Genomic DNA, 7,684 nt, shown 5'->3' with positions numbered 1-7,684 from the left:
AAAGAAGCGATTTGACTTTTCTATAATTTCACGTCAATTTAATTTTTGATTTAGAAAAAAAAAAAAAAAAAAAAGAAAAAAAAAAAGAAAAAAGAAAATAGAAAAAGAACGTCTGTTTTTCCAAGCAAGCGGGCAGCGTCTTGCATTTTCATCTGGCAGCGCAAAAAACGAACGAAGTTAGCGGCACGTTTCGCGTAAACACGTCGCGTAGACAGTGATAAAACGCGCCTTTTACGCGCGTTTCGATCTTACAATCATGTTCTGTAATTAACCAAGTGCGTTAGCCAGTTGCGTTATTATAGGAAATAGTGTGTCGCACCTTCGTGTACATAAATCCTTCTTAATGTAAGTGGATCCCGTCGATCGAGGCTGATTCATTATGTTATCCCATCGGCGCAAACTTCCAGCTGGCTATAAATGACGCAGATCAGAGTATGTTCTTCTTGCAGAAGGAAAATTCAATTCTTGCAGAGGTATTCCTGATCTTAATCAGTTACGTTCTTGTTTCAGCAAGAAAGGGAACTTATCACAGGGAAAGAAATTGGCTTTCTGTCGCTGTTAGAAATAGCTGTTTGTAATCACTTCATTTGTCATTTCAGTATCGTCGCTCTTTAAAGAAAAAATTATACTTTTTAATTTCTGCTTAGCATGGTATATTTTTGCTATTTTAGTGAGTATTTGTTACTTTAGTAAGCATTTCGTATCGTGTATCATGCTATTTTTTATTGTTAACTGTTCCATTTATCACTCGACATTATTCTTTTTTATGACCAAATAATTATACTTTTTAATTTTTGCGCTACATCGTATACTTTTCTATTTTTGCTCGATTGATAGTTGACTTTATTTTGGTTAATTTATTACCTAATTATCGTTTTTTTTTTTTTTTTTCTTTTTGTTCAATGCTTATCATTTGAATCGATTTTCCGTTTTTTATGACTTGACGTCATTTACAGTAAACTCTGCCTCGTTTACATATTTTTTTTTGGAAAATTATTTCTCTGATATCCGTACGACGCAAGAAAAATTACTCGTTTCCTTACTCAACTTTTCAATTTTTCAATTAGTTTGTGAAACTTCTTCTACGTGCGTTCTTCCACATTTTTATACAGTTTCGTTTGTTTCGTCATTTCTGAATCATCTTTCCACTTCATACCTTTTACGTAATATGAAATATGATTCAAGTACAATCGAAGTTATATCTTGTTACGTAACAAGCACCCTTTGCGTAGAAAATGATTTTCCGATTTTGAAATCGCACGGAACGTTTATAGCAGCTATTTATTTTCGAAAATAATCTCCTCATCGAGATACAGGCGTCGACTGTCACGATTGAACTTTACGATCGTGCAGTTTATTCCGACATTTTTGAATCACACGATCGTAAACGATCGTCAATTTACAGTTACGCGATTTAAAACAAAAATTTGCAAAGAAGGTAATAACAACGAACAATTAGTTACACCGCGTTTCAGAGGCTCAGACCGCGCGAAGGTTGAAACTGCAGCGCATTAGCATGTTTAATGAGCCATTTCTTGAACGAGCAACGTATCAGTGAATCGGACTAACGAGCTCGCGAAAGAAAAAGAAACAACAAAGAAACATTAACGCGATTTTCTATCCGATGTCAATTTCTTTTTCTTACGGAAAAAAAAGTGGATATTCTGATTTCCGTTATACTTGAGGGATTATAGTGGACTAATGGTTTTAGAAAATTGTGTCACGCGATGGTTCTACGAAAGGAGTGTCGTGACAAAAATTGAGAATCTTCGAAATGTTTCTCAATTTTCATACTTTAAAAATTTTCAAATTTCCAAGCACCTGAATCTTCAAGTTTTCAAGTATCTAAACTTTCAAATTTTCGAGTTTCACTCTTCAGATGTGTATATTTAATTTTTCAAACCTCCAAAGAAATTCCGAAACTAAATTTCCTACATTCTTAAGTGTACATTATTCTTCCAAAAAAATTTCTAAATTCTTAAGTGTATATTTATTTTGCAAACCTCCAAAAATATTCTTAAACTAAATTTCCTAAATTCTTAATTGTACATTACTCCTCCAAAAGAATTCCTAAATTCTTAAGTGTATATTTAATTTTTCAAACTAAATTTCCTAAATTCTTAAGTGTACATTACTTCTCCAAAAAAGTTCCTAAATTCTTAAGTGTATATTTAATTTTTCAAACCTCCAAAAATATTCTTAAACTGAATTTCCTAAATTCTTAAGTGTACATTACTCCTCCAAAAATATTCCTAAATTCTTAACTGTATATTTAATTTTTCAAACCTCCAAAAATATTCTTAAACTAAATTTCCTAAATTCTTAAGTGTACATTACTTCTCCAAAAAAATTCCTAAATTCTTAAGTGTATATTTAATTTTTCAAACCTCCAAAAATATTCTTAAACTGAATTTCCTAAATTCTTAAGTGTACATTACTCCTCCAAAAATATTCCTAAATTCTTAACTGTATATTTAATTTTTCAAACTTCCAAAAGAATTTCTAAACTTTTAAATAATCTTCAGATGTTCGAACATTCGAGTCTTCAAGTGTTCGTGTCGTCGAATTTTGCCGAAAAAATTTTCATACTTTGTCCAGATTCCCCGAGAATCGTCTCAGAAGTTTCCAAGCGCGCGAGCGAGTTGAAAACGTTCGAGTTTTTTTCAAGTTTTCAAATTCAAACGGCGAGCTCCGGGACGAGTTGATTATCGTTTAACGGCGAAAATTGCATCATGCATCTACGTACGTAGGGGGGAACATCGTGAGAAGAGTACAAAAGAGACACCTGGTCCGAACCTGGAGTTCTTACAGCAGATCCAGCTGCTGGATCTTTTGTACCTCGACGGGTTCTCGCTCTCTAACTAGACGCACGTGTAGCCTTGAATTTCGTTTCTTTTTTATTCTGTCGTTGTTTCGCTTGCGTTTTCGAATGTCGTTGGTAATAATGGCTTTATAGTACAGTGATGGCTTCTTTAGCATAGAGCTGAGAATAAAGTACAAATAGATTTGATGTTTGCAGGAATTTTAGAAAAATTAGACTGTAATTTTAGAAAAATTTCATGTTGATACGTTCTATTAACAATTCGATGTATAATAATATTCTGGGACATTCTGTTGATTTATGTTACTTGGAAATGATATTTATCTCTCTCACGTAATATGTTATAATGTATTAATATTAAATTTATATGTGTATAATATATTAATATTAAAACATACAGATAAATTTTATAATATATGTTAATAATAATTTATTAATTATATTGAGTAGCTAATTAACTTCTGACGATCATTAACTTCTGACGATCTTGCAGTTAGCAAGTTTTTTTTTTATTAAAAATTCAATTAACCTGCCGTTACCAGCTGCTAATTGAACACAAAAAAAGAGAAAGCAAAAAGTTCTGAAAGAACTGCGGAGAAAATTCATAGTTGACGGTACACGTGTCAGAAATGAAATGAATGATTTAAATTATTTAATCGTCAGTCGTATCTCGGCACAGTGCAGTTTCTGATCGAGAAAAAAAAAAAAAAAAAAAAAAAAAAAAAAAAAAAAAAAAAAAAAAAAAAAGAAGAAAAAGAAAAAAAGAAAACAAAAAGAACGAAGCGACCGAAACAATTTATCGCGTTGGCTGTTCACACTTCTGTTTGATAAATCGTCAAGCCGTCATACCGATCATTCCCGCGATTAACGTTGATTGAGCGAAACTTCCAGGGATATCGTTTGCGTACATTTGACCGAGGAATAGAAGGGACAACGAGTTCGCAAGAAAAGTCTCGGGAAAGCACGTACCGCTCTGTAACGACGTCACATCGTCTACTTCCTTTTTTCTTCTCAGAAAACTACAAGCTATCGTTACTCTAGATTGCGTTAATTTCGTTCGAACTGTATATCTGCTTTCCTCGTTCGAGTTCTTCCCCTCCACCAACAGAGATAAATCCACGAACTCGTTCGGATTTTCCAATTTCTCTTAGTCGTTTCGAACGATCGAACCTCAGTTTTGCAAGTTTCCAATCGAAATTTCAGATTCAGTCAGGCAAAGTTTTTCAGTTGCCAACTTTATTAAGTTAAGTCGATCTTTAACACTAAACTACCGACGAAAAAGTATAATATTTATACCAAAGAAATTCACGGTACAAGGAAAAGTTAATAATATAAAAAGTTAATTAAATAAAAGACACAAGGTTCTAATATATTTTGTCAAAGTCACTCGAGTAGAAAATACACTGCTGTAAATATATGAAATTTCCATAGGAAATTATAAATTAGTCATTTTCACCACTTTGATAGTTCTCTAGTGTTAATCGATCTTCGACCTGTCGAATGAAATTGAGTTTCTCGTTAGCGGAATGACTCAATCGGGATCCTGAAGTCATTCGACGAAACTGTCGACGCGGTGTTTGACGAAGAGCGAGTCGCAAGTTGATTATTTGAAATTTTATCAAACCGGCGCGTCCAACGACGCGGCTTTAATTACACGACAAGCGAGAACACAAGCCACGGCAAAGCGTGATGCGATTACTCTCGATGAAAGTTGGACGAAACGTTGTTGGCGTTGTTGGTCAACGCGATTTCCAAACGAGACCGAGCAATCCCGCTTGAAATTTTCATCTTTGGTGCGACGCGGCTTTTCAAAATCGGCTGCCGGCCTCGAACAAACCAGCCAGAAAACAAAATTAAGTAACAATGGAATTATTATTGGAGTCTTTATCAAAATTTACTGCTTGCTACGCGATGATTTATCAAACTGATGCATCTCTGCTTAGAGAATGGAAGAATTAAACGCACAAATGGAAGAATTAAACAGAGAAGTCGGAGAAATTATACAATTGAGAAAGTCTTTCACTGAGATTGGAAGGAAAGTTGAAAAGGAAATGCAGAAAGATAATAAATAAGAAGATATACGATAAGAGTATGGACAATTTTAATTAATTTTCTTTTAATTAATTAGTTTAATTTAATTTCGTTTAATCGAGGCGATGATTCACCGTATTAAAAATATGGCACTCGTTGTCGCAGTTTGTTGTCGAGTAATTTATCGAATCAGTAGGTACGTTACTTGCGAAATTTTCTTCATTTCTGCAAGTGACGATCTATCGAATGATTTTTTTCAAGAAACGAATCAACAAGGGAGCAAACAAAGAAGGATCGAAGCTAATTTAGAATTTATTACACCGGAAGTTACAGTCGTAAAAATATAACCAATGATCGTGTAATCTAATGCAGATAGAATGATAATTAATTACGACAGATGAATCAACATTGCTGGATTATTATCGTGCAGGTCGTAAGTTATTGCTCATCGTATCGCGATGTAAAGATTCTTTACGAGCGATCGGGGATGTAAATTTTGCACGCGGGCGTTTATAATCGATAAAACGGTCGATATGGATTGCATAGTATATTTTATATAAACTATCCTGTGATGCAGATTGGTGAAATATTGAAGTTCTTTGATAGGCCTCTAGATCCGAGATTCTTACTGTTTTCTTTCCTAATTTTCATTGGTAAAATTATTATAATATATAATATGATATATAAAATCTAAAATTATAATAAATATATAATATAATTATATATATAATATATAAAATATATATAATATATAATATAATTATACATATTATATAATATATAAAATATAGAATTATAATATATAATATGTAAAATTATAATATTTATAATACATAATATACTCAATAATAGTGGTATAGATATATCTACATTATACAGATATTATTTTTAGGATAAATTCCAGATTCTTATTACTCATTTTCTTACTAACACACTTTCAGTCAAAAGTTTGGAATCATAGAATTCAAGGATTTACAGAGAAAAATCAACTAGAATCTTCCAAAGTCTGTTGAAAACTTATATATCGAACTGATTTTGTTTAATTAATCAAGAATATTATATCGTCGAAATAAATAAATATTATAGATCGTATGGTTGCATTTTGACACTCGATAGAAGTTGGTTTTAAATTTTCTGATTTTATGAAACAGCATCGTTTTGAAAATACCAATGAACCAATTATTTTTTTGTTCTCAATTATTTTTATCATATCGCAGAAGAAAGAAGTTGTTTGGAAGCATTCACGTATGACGACAAAATTTACGACACATGTCCATACGACACGTATTATAATGAATCTTGAGCTCGCAGTTACACGCAATCACTATGAATACTTATCATTCGTAACGTATTACAAGGGAGAACATTATACCGGCTTGTTAACATTAATGTTTACCGAAAGTGAATGATTTATGAACTGATTGATACCGGTTGTACACATTGTGTCGTACTCATTCTAGCTTTTCCTCCGAGTGCGTTGTACTCGAGTGTACCAGTTACTTTTTCATACTTAAGCTTCCTCAAACTTCAAAATTAGCATCAAGATTATATATTTCTTTACAGATTCTTAATAAATGAGGGACGAATTCAATTATCTCTGATGCAGATATTTTTCTATTACACATAATATATAAATTTTTCTTCTCTAAATCTTAATTCGTTTGAACAATAAGTTCAACGTGGTGCTCTATGTTTATCCCACAACCCACAAGATTTATTTAATATCTTCGGTATTAATATTATAATAAATATATAATATAAATTATATATAATATATAATATAATTTTTATGTAATATAAATTAATATATAATATTCAGTATTTTTAATATGAATAATTTTTAATTTATCTCTTGGTGTTGAATTGTTACATATAATTATATATAATATAAATTAATATATAATATATAATTTTATAATATTCAGTATTTTTAATACGAATAATTTTTAATTTATCTCTTGGTGTTGAATTGTTATATATAATTATATATAATATAAATTAATATATAATATATAATTTTATAATATTCAGTACTTTTAACACGAATAATTTTTAATTTATCTCTTGGTATTAAATTGATATAATGATAAAGCCAAATTAGTTAATAAATTTAACTAAATTTCCGTTTCAATCACGTGAAACTGTTGCTCTCGTGTTCTTTGTAAGAATCGTGTCATGCAGATGTCTTGCGTTTATTTTACAAGAAGAATACGACACGAAGAAATGAAGAAAGCCCGACGAGAAGCCAGGTCCGAATTAAAAATCAAACTACACGTCCTCAAGACCGATTCATTTCCTCCCTCTCCCCCGTTCAAAAGCTCCAAGGCTCTATAATCCAACAGTCCACCGAAACTACTCGTCCTGCCTCCGTCAATCCGGTTTAACGAAGCGACGTCTTCACAATGCTAATTCGGTTAACTCAATTTCAGATAGTTACTCAACTTCTGCTCTACATCTCGCGGAGAGAGAAGGACTCGTCGCGACTGGAGTATCTATCCCCCCATTCAACGACCAACGGAACCACCGGCGACCCCCGACACCGTGTCCAACTCTTTCAAATCGATATTCACACGCGGCCACGCTCCCTCGTTTCGCTCGAAACGCGAAAGAAAGATCCGGCGATCCGGCCAAGCGGCGAAGACGCGAACGCTGATCGAATGCGATAGTTGGAGGTAATAACGATTGTCAGAAAGTAACGATAAAGCGACGGGTCGATAAAGCTTAGGGTGGACGTACGTACTCGTACGTACACGCACACACACACACACACACATACGCGCGAGCACATGCATGCATACGTTATGTATATTATGGAGAAACGCGCGCACACAC

The sequence above is a fragment of the Frieseomelitta varia genome, unplaced genomic scaffold, assembly GCF_011392965.1.
Source record: "Frieseomelitta varia isolate USP_RPSP 00005682 unplaced genomic scaffold, Fvar_1.2 scaffold_599, whole genome shotgun sequence".
In the NCBI taxonomy this organism is placed as follows: Eukaryota; Metazoa; Arthropoda; class Insecta; order Hymenoptera; family Apidae; genus Frieseomelitta; species Frieseomelitta varia.
This window is presented reverse-complemented; position numbering follows the sequence as displayed.